The sequence below is a fragment of the Argiope bruennichi genome, chromosome 7 (assembly GCF_947563725.1).
Source record: "Argiope bruennichi chromosome 7, qqArgBrue1.1, whole genome shotgun sequence".
Lineage (NCBI taxonomy): Eukaryota > Metazoa > Arthropoda > Arachnida > Araneae > Araneidae > Argiope > Argiope bruennichi.
The window spans coordinates 120,394,878-120,420,530 of NC_079157.1; the positions used below are offsets into that span (position 1 = coordinate 120,394,878).

Sequence of the window (25,653 nt, forward strand, 5' to 3'; positions counted from 1 at the left end):
AGCCAGGTCTAATTTGAAATATTTTGAAAAGCCATAAATTATTACTGCCTGCTACTGAATTACAAAAAATCGGAATAAAAATTAAATGATTAAAGTATTAAAGATAAAATTGAAATTCTTAACATGCATGAAAGTTTATTTAAAATTAGTCAATTCAACACCATGGTGTAGTTGAACATTTCACAGCTTTTTTTAAAAAAAAAAGCTTTCTGAATTATAAATAACCAAGTAACAAACGTTGAGGATTTCAACTGAAACGAATAGGATAAAGATAAATTTTCAACGAATTTTTTAAAAAAATTGTAAGTGCGAACAATATGTAAATGAATCTTTAGGGAATTATTGCCGATAAGCTCCGATGAATAAGTTTTTAATTTGTATTTTTGAAATAAATTACAAATAGATTTGAAGTAAATGGATGTTTTCCCCCTTTGATATGATACAAATACAGTTGATTTTACCCAATTCGGTTATTATTAACAATCGGTTAATATTATCAAAATTCTTAAATACCGAAGTGATCATATAAATAATTTTATAAAATACTAAATATATATACTGTAATTTTTAAAATTTAATGACCTTAATGAATTTTTCAAGATACGAAAAGTTATTTTTAATTCGAGAATTACATTGTAAAAATGGGAAAAATAATTTGTCTTGTTTTCCGGTTCCGACTGGATTACAATGATAAGTGCGTTGAAGTTTTGAGATTTAAGCTGATACGTATAATGACACCTCTTGAATTTTCTCTGATATTTATCAAACTTTAGAGTGTTTGGTTTCCATATGAACAAATACCAGTAACGAATCTACAGTGTTTTGGAATCTCAAGAGGTAAAATTTCAGTTTTACTTAAATATAAATCTTACAATGCTCTTCTTTTTACATTTAAAGGCTTACATTTCTTATATGACTGACCTGGTTTCCATTCTCCCCCTTTTATTGTTCATAATAGGCAATATTCCACATTTTTTAGAATTATTTCAATGTATTCTAAAATATTTAAAGCAATATAAACGTTTCATTGCTTTACAAGAATTATACTAGATGTTCTAGTAATATTAATCATGATACTCCATAAATATTTTAAACAACACATGTAAGAATGAATAATTGAAATCAGTATCTATATAGGCGGTAAAAAAAATCTCAAGAATTTTTATGCAACTGTAAATTTTAAAAACAACTAAAAGTGCCATCAGAATTAGAACAACTCTGAATATGAATTATAAACTATTAGGAATGGATTATATTTATCTTCTTTAAACAATGCTACAATAAACTGTGGTGTATTAATATGAGAAAAGTTATTTATTAGATCATGCGGAATAGACTTACCTTTAAATATATTGCATATGTAAATTATTGGCTATAATTGTCCATAATAGCAAATAATTTCATATATATTAAAATCAGGCACTTCAATCAATGTTATAAATTAGGATTTCATAAAAAATATTTTATTCGTTATGGCTTTTGAAATACTGAATTCCCAGAGCAAATGTTTTCTTCTTCATAATCTTTACTATAACTATTTGAGATATTATAAAAACACATTCAATTTTTTGAGAAAAAAAAATGAGCTTACATAAATCATAGAAAGATCCAAGTTTTTTAAAAAATCAAAAATGGACCAAACATCAATGATATTATTATTACATCGATTTTATTACTTTTTTTTGTCAAAATTTCTGTGAAAACATGGCTTTATTCAGAAGTAAATACTTATTAATCTGCTAAACTTAAAAAGTTCAGTTAAAAATATATTAAAATAAACCATAAAAAGATATTAAGTTTTTAAAAATTCAAAAATGTATCGAAGATGAATAACATTATTACGTCGCCTTTGTAACTTCTTTTCAAAATTTCAGTTAAAATATAATTTTATTCAAAAGTATGTACTTATTTCCGACTTCTGCTGTCTGTTCTGACATTTATACAAAGGTAAAAACACGTTTAAAGTCATTGGAATCTAATTCACGAATATTTTTGCTGCTACATATCAAAGATACAGTCACACATGAAATTTTACGATTTCGGCACAATAAGTTTTAAACTTTATCACATTTATTACATAACCGTTTGTTCGGGCTTTTGAGATGAATTTAAATCTAAATGTTCTTTGACTAAATACCTAAACACCTGTAAATTTCATTAGTGTTTCAGGATCCTGGGAAAACCTCTTTGAAATATAACGGCCAATGATGTTCAGATATCAAAGTTTAGAAATTTCCTCCAATAATATTTTTGGATTTGCCTTGATTTTTAAGGTTTATTTTATTCAATAAATAATTCACTTCTTTATTTTGTTGTATTACCAAGAATTTTTCGGTCGTTGAAGCCTCTTACTTTCTCCCTCCCCAGTTTTGAGGTTATTTTTGAAGAAGTTGGGAGATTATAAAATAGCCATAAAATCTAAACTTTATATTAAAATAGCCATAAAACATGAACTCATAAATCAAAATAAACACGATTGGTTCTTCAGGCCTTGTTACTGTTTAAAGACGATCTTCATTACGAGCCACCATCCAAACTTTTTTTCAAATTTGGTTTTGGTCTGCCTCACGACGACCCGCCTACCCGAAAGGGTGCAAGACCTTGAAGGTTCACCGGGGTGAAAAGTTCTTTTCAGACCATGTTTCACAGCTCAGGAACGTTTGTATCTGTTTCATTTCTTTTTAGAATAATTTAATGCACCTATAAGCTATTCTTCACTGCCAGTACATGTTCCGTGAGCAATCGATCTGAGCATACGAGCTTTTCGTTGAGCAATCGAAGTACTTTTTTTCCAAAATTTTCAATAATCGAACAAATATTTAAATTATCCTGTCAAGCAATTAGCTTGTCATCAAAGGGAAAATTGCACACATTTTCTGAAAAGACTTTACTCATTTCTGCAAATAAATTCCCCAAAATTTACTCATCATTTATTTATAAAATTATAACATTTATATATAGTTTTTTTCACAGTTCAAAATTTGCATAATCAATGCACATTTTCCCCCAATATTTTGAACCTCCCTTCTAAGAAATTTACAGTTTACAAGCGTTAACGAAAATTTAAAAAAAGTGACCGGCTTAACGATGTTTTGCTGAACGATTGGCGATGAGACGCAGTGACATCACATATTGGATCCACCTGTATTGAATGTTTGTTTGAAGAAAACACTTATATCTATATAGAAGAAATTGTGACCGGATAACGTTGTCGGTTCCGAGAAGTTTCAGCACATGCCTATGGGTTCTTAATCGACGGGAATTTATCTCTGGCCAGGATTATGGGGTCAGAGGTAAATAGAAACGACATCGTTCAACTGTTGGAAGAACATAACCAGAACTTCCAAAGAACATAGCAAGCTACATTTTACGTTACAGCAAAGAACTGTCGAAGAGATTTGGTCAGGAAGAGATGAAAAAAAAAAAAAAAAATAGACATAGCAGAACAATAACTTTCCAGTGAATTAAGGGACATGCTGAAAGCATGGGAAATAATTGAAACGCATGATAAGGCAGCAACTATGCAAGTTACAAATTCATTTAACGATAATGTTTATTGTGCTTCTAACCTCCATGTATCTGTTCCGGCCTCACGACTGGAAGGAGATGAAGAGAGGAGAGTGGAAGAGTTGTACGGAAGAGTGTGGCTGGCACCGGAGTATTAGTATGAGCTCCGGTGAGAACTCCGAATAATGAGTTTACATTTTAATCGGAATTTCATTGTACATGAAAAAAATGGGCTTTTTTATATGATTGTCAGGATTGTATCAAATGTCAATATTGAATACACTTTTATTTTCGCATATATGATGTTTACACTACGTAGCTGGCAACAGCTAATTTGCTGTGGATTAACTGCCAGCTTTTCTATATTTCACCCCGGATATAACAGCCTTTCCCACTCTATTTACATTCAAGTTTATTATATTTAAGATATATTTTTAATTTGTAAGTATTTCAAATATTGAATATACGTATAAAATCGTGCTTCAAATGCTGAGTAAGCTCTTCCAATGCAAGCAAATACTGAAGTACAAGAAAAATTTCATGACAATGAATTGAGAAGTTTATATATACTATATATTTAATGCAAATCAATCGAAAAATAAATTATTTGTTTTAATCTTTACTAAATATTTTTCTAATGCTTGGGACAGAAACATTCTCCTTCTGGACCTCATGTGGTGAATTTGAAATAGATCTAAATGTATTAGTGAATATATATATGTGGAAATCAATATAAATGAATACAGATCTTTTCAAATTACAAATAATTTCCTTCTTTCAACTTACTTATTCGAAAACTGGTCGATTCACATCTGCGCTTCCCTTCCGTAGAGTTGGACTGCTCGAATAGTTTCCTAGTTCTCTGTTTCGTAAAAGGCACAATAATTGCGGTGGAGCTGGTTTGTGCGGTGAATTTGATTTGTGGCTAGTGGCTTGTGAAGGGATGCACTTGCAGCCCAATAAATTCACAACTAATGAACAAGCTTCTTTTATTTTATGTGGTGTCGAAATTTGAAAAAATCGATGGTTGTTGAACTGATGCCTGCTTTTCCACTCAATATCCTTCATGTACTTTCAAAACGGTCTCTTATATAAGTGTGAAGTGTTATTATGAATCTTATAATATTTTTGATATTCATAAAGTGACTAATTTTCTTCCTTTTCTGAGTGGCGAAGCTAGAGTGCAGGGCGCTTGACTTATAATATGATTTTTTTTATCTCTTTACTTTAACTGTCCTCAGTGACTTGCAAAATATAAATGTGGCAGTCATAAGGTATTGTTTTTTCTATTCCTTTATAATATCGGAGATCGGAAGTTGCACGGATGCATTAACGCTTTGCGTCCAAACATAACTGAATTATTAAAAAGGCAAAGTAAGCAAATGCCTAAAGGCCCCGCGACATTAGAGGGCCCCGAAATTTTGATACATTTTTGAATAATATTAATTTTATGTTTTTATTTACCTTACAAGGGCTATGACCTCAAACTAACAAGAATGAATAAGAAGAACTAACTATGATTAAATAGGCAAAGTAGGCCAATGCCTAAAGACCTCAACATTTTGATATATTCTTATGTGTTATTTTCGGATTATATTAATTTTATGTTTTTATTTAACTTACAAGGGCTATGACCTCGAAATGATTCAAAAATTCAAAACAAGTATCAATTAAAGGTTAAAAAATTATTCTAATTTTCTTGTTTAATGATGTTTTACAACTGTTATATTGTGTTATTTAAAAAATATGATTTATGTTTACAAATTTTTTGTTTCTGTAATTAAATACAGTTTAGACTGTGGTCAAATACTTTAATAATTTTTTTGGGGGGGGGGGCATGAGGATTATTGAATCTAACTCTCTCGAAAGTTAGTTAAGTTTTTTGTCAAATAATCAGAATTTGCTGCATAAAACTACTTAAACAAATAATTAAGGTAAATAAAAAATATGCACAAAAAGGCTGAAAAAAAGGGCCCCTGAAAATATATTGTATAAAGGCTTGGAGAGGGTTAAATTCAAGGCAACACCCTCATATGATTGAACCCGGCTCATTTTACTCTATTGCTCCTTCCACTGTCTATTAGTTTGTGAGTGTGTGTATATGTTTGTAATATTTTTGACTCATCCTGACTGCAACGGATTCTATATTGTTTGGATATTAGAATTTCGCTTACTCACGAATCTAATCAGTTGAAAACTCGAATAATTTTGCTAATACGCTCTTTTGTATAATTTATGAATGATATAAACTGCCATGGGTGGTCTAAAGCGACCATAGGTTTCGTTCTCAGATGGGGGAAAATACCATCTTATTTTTGAGCCAACATTCGCTTTTGAGAATGTTGTTTCGAAATTTCATCCATTTGTTATCTGGCATTTAAAGTCATTGTTTATCCTCATGAATCATTTTCAGTATTGTGATCGCTTTTCAGAGAACTCTGAACAGTCACCTATACACGTGCGCTTGAGGGATCAAATTTTCCCATTCTTATCTCCCTATGTATCGACATGAAACTAGCTTTTTAAAAACTAAATTAATTATTTTGCTCTAGATATCAATCAATTTTGGTTTTTAAAATAACTACCACCTTTTTGATTTTTTGATTTTTCTCAGCAAATTTTGATTCACCTATATTCACCTTTTAACATGTAAACTGCACGACTGCTTTCATTATCTGCTTGTTTTCTCACTTAGAGCTAAAATAATAATAATAAAAAAAAATCTTGGTTTGAAGGTCAATTATCACAATAACCCTGCGTCATAGATCCAACATCTCAGATAATGCCTCGTAATCTATCCTTTATTGTTACATGAGAGAAGTCGCATACAGTTCCTACCTGGTGAAAAATAAGATCTCTTAGAGGAGATTTTATCTTCTTGTATCTCTCGAATTGACAGGTTCGCTTGCGAGTGACAGTTGTGACAGGTACTTGACGAAATAGTCTGCCTTTATTTTAAAAGGATACTTCCTACACTCTTTGATAACCATAGACCTCGCAGGTCCGTGTAAAGATTTCGATATTTTGAGAGCTTTGTAAACAGGAAGCGTTGAAGTGAGAATATTAAATCTCGGGATTTGAAAAGCACCCACTTGTATTAGATTAGACTACAATATACGAAGTTTAACACCTTCTCAGGAAAGATTTCAAGAAAAGTTTGGAAGGTGAACCGATATTTATTCTAGGGACAGTGAACGTATGTAAGCCGATTTTTTTTATAACCGTTATAATTCTCCATTTAATTTAATATAAGTGCATATTCAAAATTTTATTCTAAGAGAACATTTTCCCTTACAGTTTTAAATTATAAATTGGTGGTATTTTAAGTATTAAATGTGAATCCTTTTGTTGATATGTAAACCATATCCAATAAGAATATCGTAAATGCAGAAAAAAAACTTTTTCAGCATTTTTTTGGAATCGTGTTATAATACAAAAATTAATATTCTTGCAATAGTTGAAATAATTGTTTTTCTCAACCTTCTAATTAATTCATTTCTTAAATTAATACTATCTAAGATTAAAACTAGCAATTGTGCTTTTCTGTTTTGAAAGTTGTTTATTTTCTGGTCCCTCATGACAGTGAATATTTCCTAAAATAAATATCCTAAATAATAAAATGGATTCTTTTTCATTATAACTTCATAAATTGTTCACTGCGATTCTTATTTATTGCGATTTAAAAATATATTGCATCATACGATGACGTGTACGCTTCGCTTTACTTCTTAAAAATATTATAAATAAAGTTTTAAATAATTTTTTAAAGTAAATCTCTGATATTTTTAAGGTCCCGAATATTTAAAAAATCATTATTGTTTTTATTATATCCTTATATTATATATATTATATTTATTAATACTTGCTGCAATTCTTAGTATTATACTATTTATAGGCAGAGTACAAATTGTTAACTCACTAAAAAAGGATTTTTCAAAACTTTTAGATTTTTACATAAAAATCAATAGAAATGCGTTTCCTAAGTAACTTCGGTATACAGGAAGGCGGAAAAACTATTTTTACACCATTTTAAAAATGCCTATTAATTGATATCAATTTCATTAATATGCATTCTATATGTAATTTAAAAATAATAAAAATACTCTCAAGTATAATCTACAGCAATATTTTTTATTGGTTTAATTACCACATTTATACATATGCTTATTGGCCGATACTAAATATATTTTTGCGTTCCTTTCTCGTTGATATGTTTAAGAGTCAATTTAAAAAGAAATATTATAAAGATTGACGAATTCAATCTAAAATATTATTGTACTACGATATTTCGGACTTGAGATCCAAATTTCCTTTAAATTTTGACTCTTGTGAACGATAACTGTAGTATCAGCTCTTGTCATGAAAGTTCCTAAATAAAGGCATTCATTCAACAATCTATCAAAATATTTATCATATTTTTAGTCTTTATTCTGATTGATATTACGTGATTTGTTAGAAGACTATAAAAAAAAATCGGGAATGTCCGCCCCTCGTTTCCTTTCATACTCTTCCTAATTATATTATGTTTTGCAAATGGTCGCATATCAAATTGTCTAGGTATTAAGCAATTAAATGGCGTGTTAATCAGAGATTCTCAATTTGAAACTAACCAAAATAACTTTTTCCAATGATTATCACTATTGTTATCCAATTTCACATTTTTGTAATCTTTCAGAGATAATTCTAGAATTATTTTCTTACTTATTTTCCAGAAGAAAATAATAATTTTGTCACCTTAAAATTTAAAAATGATCCTTTTGTTGATGCTAATTGGATTGTCCTGCTATTCATAATTTTCATCACTTTTTTTTTATAAAAAATATCTATAATTACAGTTAAGCAACTTAACATAAATATGCTTTTAATATGCATTACTGATAAGACTCGAAGAACATTTCATAAGCGCCGTAATTAAATATGAATATAATATCTTTATGGAATTTTATTTTTATTACGTGGAAAACAATGCATTAGTGTTAACTTCTCAACTTCTTTATTGGAGAATTACTGGTTCCAAATGACATTTATTAAAGATTCCCAGTTTATATGACTACCACATGTTGAGTTGCAGTATATGTTCCAAGCACAGAGTTTTTACATTGAATTTCAGAATAATGAATAAATAGAGGATATATTTAGAAAAAAATAGGAAAATACATACTTCTTTTGACAGAGATTGTTAAAATTTCGAGTAGACCTGCAATTCTGGTGTACACACTGGATGCTAAATTTCATCCATCTTGTCGTTACAGCTCAGAATTAACTTGTCGAAACTGATTCTGCTTTCTGACTTCTGATTAATTTGCTCAAAAATAATTTCTTCGAAGTTAAGGTGATATTACACGTCAAATCAGGAAGACTCAAGGTCAAAATTTTAATGTTTCAAATGGTGTTTTTTAAATATACGTTTCGCATACGAGAAAGTCAAAATAATCGATTTGTGAGATTTTGTCTATATAAATCGAAAGCATTTGATGCCGAGGAATCTCTAGAATGGAAGTTCTTATCTTTTTTTAGCCGACCGACCGCCTTATAGGAAAAAAATATATTACGACGTGCTCTTTTCTATAATAGTTAATCAAACCAAATATTTAAACATTGATACCTATGGATTTGCTATTGCCACCATGGAAGATTCCAGTGCCCAATGGCACCGCCCAGTTCAAAACCTATGCTCTTGGACTTAGTTATTAGAAATGAACATAAAAATTTTGATGTCTCTGGACTTTTTGTTGCCTGCATGAAAAACTTCCAGTTCCACTGGAGAACTGTACTGTTTTAGAACTTGCTAAAAAAATAGTTAAAATATTGAACTATGGAGCCCCCATGGAAGGCTCCAGTACCGCTTTGGATCAATGCCACCCCACTGGGAATCCATGCTCTTGAATTTACTAAAAGAAACATATCTTTAGTTGTTCTTTTAAGCTGATTAAATAAGAATTATTTTAGAAATAGCATAGTTGAACTGACTGTGAACGAAATTATGTTCAAAACTACTAAAATGTAAAGAGAAAAGCTCCAATATTTAATTGATTGCTATTGTCTATTTAAAATAGCAAGAAATTTTATTTAGAATCATTATAACAAAAGACTCTAGATTGCGAGTTCTAACCCCGCCGGCCGAAGACTCCCCGCGTGTGTGGTGGCTGGCGCGCGTATAAATCTGTCGTGGTCACAAAATCCTCCATGTCGAGAGTAATACCACTGGGGGAACTGGATCAGGGGTGATCGTTCTCTGATTCAGGTGTAAATTAGGATCTGTGGATGAGTGAATGAAATGCATGAATGCAGTCCGCCCCGTAAAAAGGGTTGTGACGTGTGTGTAGCTAAGTCGTGCTCTTGGCCCTAGATGGTGCTATTGAAAAATAAGAGACGCACCCTTGGCTTAAAAACACCAACTTCTAAAGTCAGCGGGCTTGTCTATGACAAGTGCCATTAGAAACAACTTCAAAGGAGCTTTATTAAAAATCAGCTGTAATTTTGCAGCATTATTTTTAAAATAACAAAGAAAGAGATGAGATTTGAAAATCTCAATTTTCAGTAATGAAAATGAAGGGAGGATCGCAGTCGTCTTGAGATTAACGTCTCAACTTTCTTATTGTAGGATCACGGTTTTCAGACTGGATTCGAAGCTTATGTGGTACTAGCACAAGCTTAAATAAGACTTTCAAATCAGACCCTTATACTGATGCTGCTTTTATTATAGATACTACAATCAAAATGATTAAATCCGTCCCCGAGTAATCTTCTTGAAGTTTCAAAATGAGACGCTAATTAAACTAAACTAAACGAAGTTTTTTCAAAGATTAAAATCTTTCTTTCATCAGTTTAAAAGGAAACATTCTTTATATCCTAAAGAAAGCCTTGCATAAAATTCGGTGGAATTATTAGTATAATAATGAGAATGAAGGATATTAAAGAAGACAAAATCCTTCAAGATATCAAATTGACCTTTATTATCGCTATCTATACTAATAATAAAGATGAATGTGAGTGTGCGTTAGTCCTCTACAGGTCAGACCGTTTGACCTACAGCTACCAAATTTGGCACATATACACCTTGGAAAGTGAGGATATATACCTCGCAGATTTTTTTTGAAAGTTTAATTAGAATTTTAATTTATTAAAAATTAAATTTAATTTTGTCGTTTTCCCTTCGTTAACTTCCAAAAAAGTTGACCGTAGCTCCCAAAACTATTATTTCACAAAAAATGGTTTTTGCATTATATATATAGAAAAAAAATCAAATAATTATCTTTTTAATCCTTTCACTACTATACTGGCCCAACCGGCTGCGGAAATTTTATCTTGGCGTGTCGGTTTCTGTTTTAAATGAAGGACGCAGGATGTAAAGCAAGTACATCCTTGGTGATAACTCGTTTCACATGCTGCACTTCTCGTTTGAACCAGACACCCACTGGTCAGGACAGATTTCGCACGATCAGTTGAACCGGGCAGTAATGAAAGGGCTAATAATATCAATTAACCATCTCTAATTAATTTCATCTCTGTACAATGTTTCTTTATTTTTAATATAATATATTTTATTATGTAATATACATATTTAATATAATATATTTTAACACAATTTGTAACAGTTAATTTTTTAATGTTTTGATGACATTCAAATTCAATCATCAAAATATTCACTCGCATGTTATTACCAATATTAAAATAAAGATAAAAAAATGTTTTTTTTTAATGTTAGAAATAGGATTTTAACTTCCACTTTTGTTTCCTTGAACATGCACTTTTTAATGTCTACGCGTTAAAATTTGCCTTTATTCATTCAATTAAACTCATATTTTTTGGTTTTATCAAATAACAAAGTAAATTTTTCAAAAAAAAAAAAAAAATGCATTCCAAATTATTATTTAACAGCTTAAAAAAGGAAAACAATAATCTTGGCGAACAACTTAAACGCCAAAGGTGGTTAGAATACTATGTATCTTGTAATTTAGCGTTGTTATTTCTGTAACGATGCTCTTAGTTACTATGGCGATGATGTTCTGACACTAACAATGATGAAATGTTAACTAAATTACCAAACTCTTTCTAAATGATTTGAAGTTTATGTTGCTTGATTATTTCAGTTTTATTACCTGGAAAAACTTCAGTTTTATTGAGCAAGTTTACATTTCGTCCACCATGCTGTTTGCACAGCGTCTACTTTTCTTCTTACTGACGGCGTCTGTGCTGCTCTTGTCTGCTTCCTGGATAATATACGCTGCACCGACGGGCAACTACAGCTTGCTCGATCTTCCCGACGTTGCGCACAACGATGCATCTTTCCGCAGCAACATCTGCCAGTTCCTCTGCACCAAGGATCCTCCGGAGGGCGGGAACTTCTGCAACTGCGATCGTCACCCCTTAGGGTGAAGATCGTGCTTCAAGTAAGGAGAATATGAGAATATTTTTGTATCTTTAGATATAGAGATGAATAAAATACTGCTATCTTCTGAATTATACAGTTGCGAGAAGACAGAGAAACTATATATGTAGGAACTGTTGTATCCCTTCTAGGGCTGTGCTGATTTTCGATTTATCGAAAAACAATCGATATTTTTGAGTAATCGTTTTTTCGGTGCCTTTTTTCGAAAAATATCGATCTGTCGAAATCATGATCATGAATAAGAGTTCACGATAAATCGCGATACAATAAATCGATATTCACTATTAATTTGCGTTTTTGATTTCATTTTAGTTATTGGTTAGTGCTTATTTTTGTTGCTCTTCATGCTTTTTCACCTTCATACAGAATTTTTGTTAATATTTCTATAAATATTATCATGTTCTAATATATAAAAATACTTGTTTTATGCTTATGATTTTGTCATAAACTGTTTTCTGTTCCCTAACTGAATACCATTATGGAAAATTATTTGCGGTTATCAGAAGGTTATTGACTGTTCTTTGCATAATTGCTAAATATACATCTTCAGAAATAAAGGCAAAAAGGATTCATTCAGATTAAAACCATAATTTTTTCCGCAGCTCACATTTTCATACTCATGCATGCACGTATTAAAAATTATACTTCCGCTTTCGCCTTGTGACTCACGATAAATTGCAATACAATAAATCAGTTTATAATTATAATAAATCAATTAAACTTTTAAAAATTATTATATTGAAAAAAACAAACACAATGTTATAAATTGTGACATTGTTTTGGCATTGATGCACTTTATTAAAGGGGTTTTAACACAATTGTTTTCTAACTATTTTAATTCAAAAGTAAACAAATATTTGTCTTATATAAACTGAAACTTCCTTTTATTTGGAGTCGCTCTGATCAGTCAATATGTTAAGAGATGCCATTTCTAACTTATAATAGCTATAAATAATGATATCGCGATATATCGAAAAGCATCGATATGTGTAGGACGATATATCGCGATGATGAAGTTCGGTCATCGCCTAGCCCTAATCTCTTCCCAATATCAAACAATTGAAAAATTAAAACTATGTTGATTTTAAACCTTATGTGTCATCCACTCCTTTCTCTCATCAGTAATCTATTTCTCAAGAATGTTATAACAATAAATCAAGGGAGTAATAGTTTACGAAGGGTGATCAAAGACCCAACTGTTTAGCGCTGCGAAGGAGATAGGATTCCGTTGAATTATTGGTATAGCCTATGTCCAGTCTTAAAAAGTGGGCTTAAGTTCACAAATACAGTACACTCCTGTGTATGCGGTTCGCGACTATACACTTCACCACTATCCGGCCAAGTTTTCTTTTATCATAATTAAATGAGGAAGGCAAGGCGTTGTAGAAACAGTTATTTATTAAGGACTTTTTCAAAAACTAAAAACTAAATTTTGACTCTTATTTCAGGGTTATCTTTTCATATCTGCGTAATAATTTATCAATGAAAAATAAAATCATATTGAGTTACTTTTCTCAAGTATTAGATAAATGTTTTTTTTTTTTTTTGTTTCCTGCATTTAAGCTAAGCTTTACACAATTTATGCTAAAAATTGAACAGTTTATATCCTTTAACTTACTTTTTCTCTAATAAATTCTATAACGTGCAGTGCAGTATAAATTTACATAAACTACCAGTACAGAGCCTTCTCTTAACTCGACACTTTACCGACAACTGTTTCTGTGATTCGACCGGGCCGCCGCCGCGTTCACATTCTACGTGGCTTTAGATAAACGGAGGGTGTAGTACTCAGTAAGAAGTGAGAAGATACGTATTATGCGAGTTTTGGTATAAAAACTTGGTCTTCTGGTATTGGTAGGCAAAGAAATAAATTCATAGAACTCTGCCTTATCCGGCTTTTTTGTTATCCGGCCTGCCCTTCCGCCACATTAGGCCGGACACTCGGGAGTGTACAGTATAAAATCTTTTCCCCTTTTAAAAGCAGTGGAAGATAAGATATTTTTCTCTTTCCAGGCTTGAGATCTATTATTGTTTTCCTTCAATGGGAAGAATACATTTCATTATTCAATATCCATAAATATCCACAAAATGGCTTGATTTTCAATCAAGATAGGTCAAGACATTTTCCAAATGAAATCAAATAAAGAATCACCATTGCTTATTTCAATACTTGTCATTTTTATGTAACTTCTAAGATAACTTTGTGCAGCAAATGCTTTATTCTTTCTCGTATATTTTTTAACTTCTTTTTTCTGTTTTTCTCTTGCATTTATTTTGAATGAACAATAGAGAATACATATATTAGCTCGAGGATATGAAAAGTTGATGCAGTTGGGCAGCATTTAATTAAGCAGGAAATGCTATTGCTGAAGATGCCCGAAATAATAAAGAAAAGGTGGAGGCGACTGTTTAAAATCCAGCTTCAAAAAACATCTTTTATTTACATTTAGAAAGAAAATGACCCTTGGTGGAGCTATATATTAACCGCCTATACTTTGGAGAAGACTTATTCTTCGAGGCACCCATCTACAGGGGATGGCGTCTTAACTATTTTCATACTTTTCAATCGAATTGTTTGAGCGTATATTTTTTTATCAATGTCAAATTATTATCAGTAAATAATATAACACCTCTAATATTTTAAACACTCACGCCGCCAAGTAATTTGGACGTGATGAATAAAATCCAACAAGTTGGATTTTCTCACAGATATTTGTTGTTAGGAAAAATTATTTTCCACAATCCAGGATCTCATTACATACCAAATATGAATATAGAAAAAAGAATCGTTAATCATTGAAGTCTTTTGTATAGTACAGAAATTTTTTTATTTATGCGGTATCTAAAACACTTATTCCATAAAATAATTTTTGATTTAACATAATATTCAATTAAAAATTTAAATGACATAAGTAATATTTTGTTTCAACCAATAAATGCACATCTGGAAAAATTATGGGATTTTAATTTTATACAGGCTTTATATCTTATGGATGATATTCAGCAAAATATTCTAAATGCTCTAAATTTGAAATCCAAAAACACTTCAATCGTCTGAGACCAAAATTGACCGAGTTCAGAAACTTTAAACATTATTATTATAGGCTAATTAGACTTAAAGAAATTCCGGGCGCTGATTGGCTAATTTTTCTCGAGGCGATCAATGAAGAGGTCTAAAATAGCGCACTTTTAAAAATAATGATATTAAGACTCATGATTCAAATCAGTTTTTGCCGCGAAAGGATTGACCTTTTCTTCATTAGTGTCTCTAGAATATTTTATAAAATAAGACTAATAGGACAAAGGAGCTATATGAAAATTTAAAAGTCTGTAATACATCAGAACATTTATTGATTCAAAGTTCATAAAATATAATTCTTTATTTCATTAAGACTATTTCTCTTATTATATCTGTATGCCTATTGCTTCCGGTTTAGAAACTAACCGTTGATAGGATAGTAAAGAGAACATTCAACATATATTAAACGATGTTTATTTTAAATAATACAGAATTATTGAATTAATCATACATATATTTTAAAAGTTACAGAAACTTTTTTTGCGTTCGTTTCTTTAAGAGATAATATGTTAAACGTTTATTTAATTTCACAAAAACCATGTTAAAAATTAATGTTCTTATGCTTAGATAGCAATGATAGTTAACTTAATTTTTTTTAATGCAAGCATAGCGTGCTCGTGTAAGTTTAATTTTATTTTATATTAAATGTATTGTTGGCAAATGCTTAAAATTTTGAAAATTGAAAATTGGAAAATTATAAGCCATAATGATAGATATTATTGAATAAGATTTTTTTTTTAATTTTAAGAGGATATAAAAATTCTTCCCGTGTAATAAGATTTTTGGAATTTATCGCGGACAAATGTTGGAATTTCGCTTAGTTTTTAATAAATTAAAATTTTAAAAAAGTCTTTCCGAAGTGCACATTCTCACCTTCCAAAGTATATATGTGCCGTATTTGGTAGCTCTAAAACAACGGGCCTCGTCTGTAAAGCGCCAACACACAATCACGGAAACGCATTCATCCTTATTATAAGTAGAGATGATTGAAAATTCATCTCTTAGTCGGAAATTATTGCACTCACTGTTGTTCATTTCCTTCAAAATGTATATCCAAATAAGACACGTGAATGCAGATAGTGCTGGTTGAGAATAGTTGATTAACAGCTGAATGAATCGTATCTAGCGTTTCTAATGCGATGCTAATGATTACATTGTCATAGAATCTTTTATCATGTCACGCAACATTACATGCTTTTAAAACAGAAAGATTGGCCTCCACAAAATGTTCACGCATACTTTCTAATAAAGGTGTTATCCCAGAGAACGCCTTGCATGACATTGGCTTACAATAGTTAAGAAATGTTGAACTTTGGCTTGAAATTTAATATTTTTACTGAATCGATTGTGTAATTCTTGGCGAGTTTTGTTTGGCGATTAATCCTGACAGGAGGTTAATAGTATCCGAAAATTAAATTTGTGTTTTGTGTGCGTTTTCTTCTACCGATTGCATCAAAAATTAGACACAGATTTAATAGTCACAAAATCATATTTCAAATCTGATAAATTTAAGTCATTGCTTTTTTGAGTTATTGCGTTTGCATGCTTCTGACAGTACATACCAAGAGACTGTCTAGCTCTTTTTGGATTTGGGTCAAACTCTGATTGGCGTTTACACTCAGCCAGTCACAATTTTCCCTACGTATATGGCTTAGTTCTATGGTAACGGGGTGACTGGCTATAATTATATAAAAGGTATCTACACTATAGATAAATCTGCATACAAAATTAAGTATATATATATATATATATATATATATATATATCTTCATTTTGTAGTTATCGTGTTAACTTATATTCGAACAGCCGGACAAACAGACTTCTTATCAACCGATTTTGTACAAACTTTGATAGAAATCTACAAATTCGGTGTAAAGACTGTATACCAAATTTCATCCATCTAGCTCAAACCATTTTTCAGTTATCTTTGTCACAGACAGAGACATTTTCCCAAATGTGTTTTTCGATTTCATGGAGGTCTAAAACGTGGAGATTCGTCAAAATCTCCAGTTCAATTTTTTTTTGACGATTACAATACTTTTTATATACTTCTTACACGAGAAATTAAACATCAATTCTTTATTTCAATCTATTTACGTTTTATACGATTCAATAGAATTTTAAGAGACCATTTTAAGAGACATATACGTGTTCAGTGTAATTTGTAAAAAACTTGGTACATCAACGGAAAATCAATTTCACGTATTATCATAAAATCAGTAGCCTTTTGTGCTGCAATCTAGAAACTCTTGTCTGGCCTTATGGGAAATGTGCAGCACAGATTTTTACGCTTTTCAATCAAAGAAACTAGAATGAAATTGAACAAAAATATTGAAATGGCCAGTTTTTACTTTTTGCTAGAGACTTCCAATGTGATCTGGAAAAAGAAATGTTTTTATATAAAATCTCTAACAGAGGCATATATTCCACCTGAGATCAAGAGATTTCTGACCCTTCCTTGTCAAGAAACAGAATTTGTAAGGAAGTCATCGGCTTTGCTTCTGATGAAGAAAGATTGCGTGCCAAACGCACTTTGAAATCAATTAATATAGTCATTTGAAGCCCCTATTCTTGTATATTCGACCTTAGACACTTCTCATAAGTAGAGAATTGTTCATTGTTTAACTTCAGGTCTGCTTACTTTAGGATTCCAGTACCTAAAAAAATTCTTTTTGATTTATTTGAAACAGCAACCCATTTTAAAATTTTCTTCAAATTTTTGTAATACGCAATTCAACATGCAATCAGAAAATGGACTGTTGATTGATCTTTAAGATGTTTTATTAGATCCTAATCTTACTGTAATTATGACGACTTCATTGTAACCGTACATGGTTGTACACGAATGTTGATCTAAAACATTCACAGAGGCAAGGCGGTCAGAACGATCTTGTTAGTTATGAAGTAAAGAGAAAATAATTATTAATTTATATTTCCTGGAAACATTTATTCATATTGTCATGTATATACTATAGTATAGAACTGAATGGCACACACAAGAGGTAGAGCTAAACCAATTTATTAACTGAACTCTGAACTGAGAATACAGTAACTGACAAATCTTCTGCTTTTATAGAAGAAAAGAAAGTTCCAGAATACTCTTCTGGAGGCAGTAAGAAAAGTCCAGAACACTTGTCTGGTAAACTAAAGAAATGTCCAGTATCTTCTGGAACATGAAATAAAGGAAAACATAAAATTCAGGAATTAAGTATTTACATATACTATTAATCGCAATGTCTCTAGTGGGATTCGAACCCAGGTCTCTTGATCATGAGACCAATGCCATGACCATTCGGCCATGGAGATTCGACTGTCTTTCTTCAATGTGGCAATATATTTATCCCCAATGCACCGGACTTTCAAAGCAAACACTACTCTGCTGGCATTTAATGCCATATAGCTTTCTGGATGTGGGTTATATAGCTCCGGTTCACATTTTTATGTTTTGCCACGTTTCCGAAAGTTTAGAAATGGCATATTTCCAAATAATGAGAGTTCCATTCGGGACAACATCTGGTATAATACATCTCGGCAATTCTCGACCATCGTTTACACATTTACTATTTTTCATCAATTCTTCCCCGGTTTTTATGGTACAATTTGGTGAAAAATGAATGAAATTATCAAATGCTTTTTAATGGTTCTCATTGTGCTTTGCTGTAGATCCCTTTAAGAACTGAGAATGAATTAAAAAGTTTGTATATTTTCTAATAAAATAGAGAGGTAAATTTCTATTTTGGAATTAATGTACATGAAAAGCAATCTCTTTTTTTATCGCGATTTTAATATTGGGATAAACAAGAGAACGATATCGGGTTTAGCGTACATCGAATCCAAATGAATATTTCAATGAATTTTCTTACAGCAATTGTTAATAAATGCCTTTATCTTCTTTTAAACTTTGTGAAAACGATCAAAAATTTTCTAAAGAAACCGAGGTCTGGAAGTTTTTTTTTTTCTTATAAAAAAACAGAATCGATACGGAAAGAATTTTCAATAACCTTGAGATGTAAAATAGGGCAAGAAGTATTTGCCCTACTCCCCGCCAAGTTTCTATTTGAAAACTCTTTTTGGAATTCGTGATTCCAGAAAGCTTAGTTCCTAAATATAATTTTTGAATATGAGAACCTTATCAATAAAAACATATGATACAGTTAGTGATTATAAATAAATGCAGATATTTTTTTGTTGCAAAAAACCCCATATATCTCACAATTATTGCCACTCGTTTTGAAACTTTCGGTTTCTTTCACAAGTTCGCACAATTTCTTTTTATCGGGCATCTTATCTGCTATTACAGTGGTTCCCTTTTCGTCGCAGTTCTAAAAATTTCTTTTCGGAATCCTCACCTCCAATTTTTTGTATCATTAAATTTGATAACAAGGTGATAAAATTTCTCAATTGACGTTCATTCCAATCATGGCTCTTCTTCGAAGTCAATAACTTGTGTTCTTTTTTCTTTTATTAGAAATTGACGACAGTTTTTATGTCCTGTTTATGTACTCTTGAAATTTGAACACGCGGCTATTTCCTACGTAGAAATTTGTTGGCAGTCGTTTGAATAAATATCCCTGCAAAAATAAAAATTTTCCAGCAGCGAAGTACTTAAAACTATTTCTTCAATTAATGAACTTTCCAAAAAAATTAGTAAATAAGCGAAGAGTTCTTCTATAGTAACATTAATAAAAAGAAAAAAGCATAATTATTTTTCTTTGCAGTCAATAACTTTCATTCCTTTTCTTTTAAATTAAAAATTGACAACAGTTTCTATTTCCTGTTTATGTACTCTTGGAATCTGAACGCAGTCCTATTTCATTCATAGAATTTTGATGTCAGTTAACTGAATAAAAATCCTCGCAAAAATAAAAATATTTGGCAACGAGATATTTGAAACTATTTTCTAAATTAAAGAAGTTACCAAAAAATTAATAGATTGTTTAGTTATATTCAAGACCCATTTTTTAAGCAACACTGGGGCTATTTTGGGACTGACCTCGTCATTTTGAACCGCGGTCAGATGACGGCACCTGAACTTGCACCCTCTCTCCTAATTTCCGCACCACACCAGTGGGAGGACTTCTGGCCCTGATCGATTTAGCGTGTGCCAGACCCGCTTACATGGCGGTGGGATTGGTTCTCGAACCTAAAACCGTCCGGTTTCTGAAGCCGAGATCTTACCACCAGGCCACCGCGGCCCTAAAAAATTTAATAAATAAACGTAAGTTTCTTTCATAATGTTATTTATAAAAAAAAAGAATTATTGTGCTGTTTTGAAAAAAAAAATTTAAATGATGCCATAAACTTTATTCAGTTACTTACATATTCAGCTTAAATGCCAGACTAGCGAGACTTTTTTTAATCCAATTCAAATATCTCGTTCGAATCTTATTTTAAAAGCACGAAGTTTTGTTCGAGATATTTGCATTATTTAATATCTATATTTGGCATCACTGTTCTGAATCTCAGCTTCAAATGTGAGGAGCCCTCACCGCGTGGGTGAACTAAATGCGTCATCAAATTGTTATCGTGGATCAATCGAATGTATATTAAGCGTTTTTCTTGTCATCTGTTTAAGATATTAAGTCCGCCCACAATGACTTGACTATCTTCAGAATGGGACATCAATCCTTCACAACACGTTTTATTTTATTAATAAAACGTAATATAATAATAATAATCAATAAAACGTAAACATAATAATAAACGTTTATTAATAACATACCTACTTATTCATTTTAAATAACTGCGTAGAATTCTCAAATAATTTTTAAAATATTAATTTTCATTTAAATTATTAATTATAATGAGTAAATGTTTCATAAAGATTAATCACATTTTTATTTTTAATAAATTTTCCAATATGAAGTTAAAAACAAATTGCATCTTTAATTTGAAAATCATTCAAATCATTTATAACTTAATTACATTTTTAATTTGCAATTGAAATGAAAATGAAAAAAAAAAATGAAAATGTGATTAATCTTTATAAAACATTTACTTATTATAATTAATAATTTAAGCGATAATTAATATTTTGAAATTATTTTTGAGTTTTCTTATATAAAATGCATGATTTAATATCTAAAATGAATTCATATATAATACTAGCCGCCTTTGGCGACCAGCCGGTTCGCCAATCTTAGTGTTCGTTAAAATTTTAATAATTAAATATTTTATGCAATTCCAACTTCTTCAGCAAAATAGTTTATTCTTCAGCAAAATATTTTAAAACTTCAAATTTTGATAGTCATATAATTCACTCATAATATTATAAAGGCCTTCAGTCATAACGTGATATGTATCTCTCTAATTTTCTGTTACCCCTCGTAGAATTTATGCTTTAAATTAAAGTGTAAAGGATTAATCTGCAATTAATATAATAATATTTTTTTACTGAAACAAAGCATTTTTTTTTAATAATATGATTACTGATAATAGAGTCACTGAGCGTTTAAACTTTATGGGCACTAAAGAATATCTTTCTTAATTTATGTAATATCTCAAGAATTTGTCAACAAAATTTTCTCAGATTCATCATGAATGGATCGATTCATTAACAATGTTTCATTTTAAATGCATCAAACACTCAGAAAATAAAATGAATCGTTTAAAATAATCTGTCGAAAACAGGTTTAAAAAAACTACTTAAAAAACGATGTACTTAAAACTATAAGCATATATAAAAAATATATATAATTAACATAAATACAATTTAATTACAAAAGCATGCAACTAACCTAAAAATAATTTAAATCATTGTAAACAGGTTAAAAAAAACTACTTAAAAAACGATGTACTTAAAACTATAAGCATATACAAAAAATATATAACTAACATAAATACAATTTACTTACAAAAGCATACAACTAACCTAAAAGTAATTTAAATCGTCCGTTGATAATGGTTGCCATGCCAACGATCAGTACACAGTGCGCATGCGTGAATTTTCTTCGCCTTTTACGTAACGCAAATGCGTGAATTTTTCTACGCCAGTTGGGGTAACGCTATGAAGATTAGACATTTTTAATTTCCTTTATTCTGTGCTATTTTAATTCAAAAGTACTTCAGAATGAATCTGAAACATGGATTCATTAACAATGTTTAATTTTAAATGCATAAAACATTAAGAAAATAAACAGAATCGTTTGAAATAATCCGCCGAAAAATCTTAACCCTAGCCTCATTACTGTTGGGAGAAAAAAAGAACTAAAGCCTAAATCATTTGGCGTTGGGGAAAATCGAAGATTTTTTTGGCGGAAAAGTTGGCGGTGGGGAAAATGGAAGATTTTTTTGGCGGGAAAGTTAGTTTTTAATTAATAATTGACTACCCCTAACATTTAGGGGGATGAAAAATATATGTTGGCCGATTCTCATAGATACCGGATAAGCACAAAAAATTTCATCAAAATCGGTCAAGCCGTTTCGGAGGAGTATGGCAACGAAAACTGTGACACGAGAATTTTATATATTAGATTTATATTTAAAAGGAAAACTACAAGTGTGGCAAAAATGCATTTCTTGCAATTTTGCAATTTACGATAAATCTATTAAAATAATTTTGGAAAAATTTCATTTAGTTAATTCCAATTTTCAATAGAAAATATTGTAAAATTTTAAGATTTTGTCTAATTTGAATATTTTAACTCGCTTGGACAGTCTCCATTTCTCCAGACTTTGTTTGTAACGGTTTGCTAATTATTTTGTTTATTCGCGCTACAATCATTGCATGTTTATTAGTTTATTAAAAATTGTGAGTAACAAAATTAATAAATTCTTCTTTATGCAGTAATGAACTGCAGGTTCAGATATTATAAACATCATTTAAACAGAGTTCTAAATAAAGATGTCTATTACAAAATACCTTTGTCTATTTAAAATAGACTCTAAATCAAAGGAACCACATTTATGAACTTTACACACGAATTTGTCTAAAAAAAAAGCAACGCTTTTTCCATTCATAATTTCGTTTTACATTATTACCAGATTTTTATTTAATATATTATGCTATTGATCCAACAATATGATGTCTAAAGTGAAACTTCATCTTTAATTATAAAATTGTATTAAGATAGACATTTAAGATTACATTTGTGGTCATCCTACTTTCCTCAAGATGGCGCTGCATGCTCGTGCCAGCGGATTATTCACGTGATGCACGAGCAAATTTATTTTCTTTCTTTTTGTTGAGATTTATATACATATTCTATTAACTAGCAAATAAAAACTTATTATTAATGTTTATTCTTTAAATAAAAACGTTATTTTTTTAAAAGAAGAAAGAAAATTCTGTTGACTTTTGCATCGTAAGGAATAATTGGCTCTCGTGGGCACACAACGCCATCTATTTTTTTTCTTTCTTTTTTTTTGAGATTTATTTATGTATTCCATTAACTAGCAAAGAAAAACTTATTTTTATTGTTTATTCTTTAAATAAAAATGTTATTTTTTTAAGAAGAAAGAAAATACAGTTGGCTTGTGCATCGCATGAATAATCCGCTAGCGTGAGCACGCAGCGCCATCTTGATGAAAGCAGAATCAGTATACATTCACAAAAATGCACGAAAAAATCACTCAGACACTAAAGATAACAATTAGTAGTATTTATTTACATTTGTTCTTTCAATATTAAAAGTTCCGCTCTTTTAACGCGGATCTATAACATAATTGTTTGAAATTAAGAACACTTTTTGTCACCTCTTCATCGTTTTTTTCCAGTCCTCGTTTGCATAATAAATGCGCACTTTTCAAATTTGTGGCTAGTAGATGAATAATAAATTTATTACAATACTAAGGGCCTTTGCCTCCTGCTGGTCAACCCCGATGTTGTTCGATACTGTACGCGATGTTTGCCATTTCCGTTTAGCAATTTTTAAAATCCAATAAACTTTTTATTTAATTGGAAAATTTTAAAACTCTACTAGCCATTTCTTCAATGCTGGAAAGTTAATCTTTTCATGATTTAAGTATACATTTTCCGATTGGTCTACTTCCGATTCAAAACTCAAGCCCCACAATGAGAAAATTCTTTGCTTCGATCTCCAGTATCCAAATACGGAGTCATTTTTTCACATTTTGCAGCCAATTAGCAGCTTTACGATCAGATTTTCTATTCAAAGTGACGGATTCTCGCTAGGTGTTCCTTCCATTTTTTCTTCCTTTTTCATTGCTGGAAGCCCCATTACTATTTAAAAAATATGCCGGGCAAACCAGAGCCCGATTTAGCCTAAATTTCGTAACAAATCTATAAAATATAGGTTTTTTTGTGTGTTCATACGCTAGATTAGCGAAGAAGCTAACATAAAACTGACGAATTTTACACTGTACTGATATTTTGTTTAAAAAAGTTCATTAAAGAAGGAAACGTAAAATAAAATTTCTGTTCGATTTGCCCCCCCCCCTCTGATGTGGGGGTCTGGGGCAACTGACCCGTATGCCCCTGCTTTAGTCAGGCTCTGGGGCCAACACGTGTATTACTTTCCATTACTCGAAAAAGATAAGCCTGAAGGCTATTCAGTAGTGGTGCCACAAGCAATATGTTTAAAAATAGAATTAAAAATAATATTGTTTTAAATTCACTTGCAATTAATTTCGTGTTAATTAAAGTTTTACTTTTCCTTTTTGTCATCATTTCACCGTCAAGTGCGATATAAATACTTATTATGAAGTGATAATCATTAAATATTTCAAACAATCCTAGCAAAATAAACCTGAAATGTCATGGATCAGGTGACTCGCTATCTACCATTCATAAAGAGATTAAAACGCATTGTTTTACATAACTTTTTTTATATAATAGGTAGATATTATTTTTGCTAATCTTTTGCATTTACAGGTAATCTGCAGATAGCGCTGAATATTAGAGGACAAGCGGGGCCGAAGAATAGTTCGTTGATCATTTTTACCAAACACAATATACTTGATGCCTGTTTATATGTCAACAGAGTGTGCTTGTAAGAAATATGTATATATTATTGTGTGACTACTTAGAATAGTTTCGTTTATTTTTATATTTTTCTTTAGTCTGCTTTTGAGTTCTGTCAGACATTGCTTCATTAGTATTTGCTTCATCTTAGCATTTTTGAATAAGAAAAATAAAATGTAATTCGAAAGTGTAACGTTTTTTTTTTTCAATTATTTAAGTAGAGTAAAAAAAAGAAAGTGCTTTTTCAAAGAGATGAATAGTGGGAAAGTCGTATTCTTTCATATTTTATGCCTATCTGATGCTCTTTTATTGCAACATAATTATTAAACTATACGTTATATAAGCAGCATCTCTTTTATTGATAAAGTTGTTAAGTCATATATAATTTAAAATAGCTACACTACAAAGACAATTAAGAGGAATTATCCTGCACTCTTTCGCTTAAATAAATACTTTTTTTTTTTCGCTTTGCTTTTCTGAGAACACATAACAGTAGTTTAAAAATTTGTTATAAATATGCAATGACATTTCATTTGAATATCAAAAATATGACTTTTTGATTACGTATTCATTCTTTATAATACAAAAAATATAGAATCGCGATTTTAAAAATATTGACAAACGACAGAGAGTGAGTGAATGAGTACTATTCTAGCGCAAGATCCCTTTTCTGTATAAATTGCGCCGCAACTAGATGAAAGCATTAGTGCTACGTCTTAAAACTATGTATAAAATGTTTATAATGTGATATTA

General features: G+C 30.6%; 1 long non-coding RNA gene across 2 annotated transcripts in view; it reads left to right on the plus strand.

The window, feature by feature from the left end:
- The window catches only part of LOC129976413 (uncharacterized), a 35,220-nt gene extending 10,127 nt beyond the window's left edge, over nt 1-25,093 (plus strand). Inside the window, exons 1-3 of one of the 2 annotated variants that reach the window (XR_008785143.1) lie at nt 6,339-6,703; nt 11,601-11,900; nt 24,811-25,093. This is a non-coding gene — a long non-coding RNA (uncharacterized LOC129976413). Of the gene's footprint in view, nt 1-6,338; nt 6,704-11,600; nt 11,901-24,810 lie in introns of those variants that run through there. The other variant, XR_008785142.1, reaches the window with a different exon arrangement.
- Nucleotides 25,094-25,653: the final 560 nt, after the last annotated feature.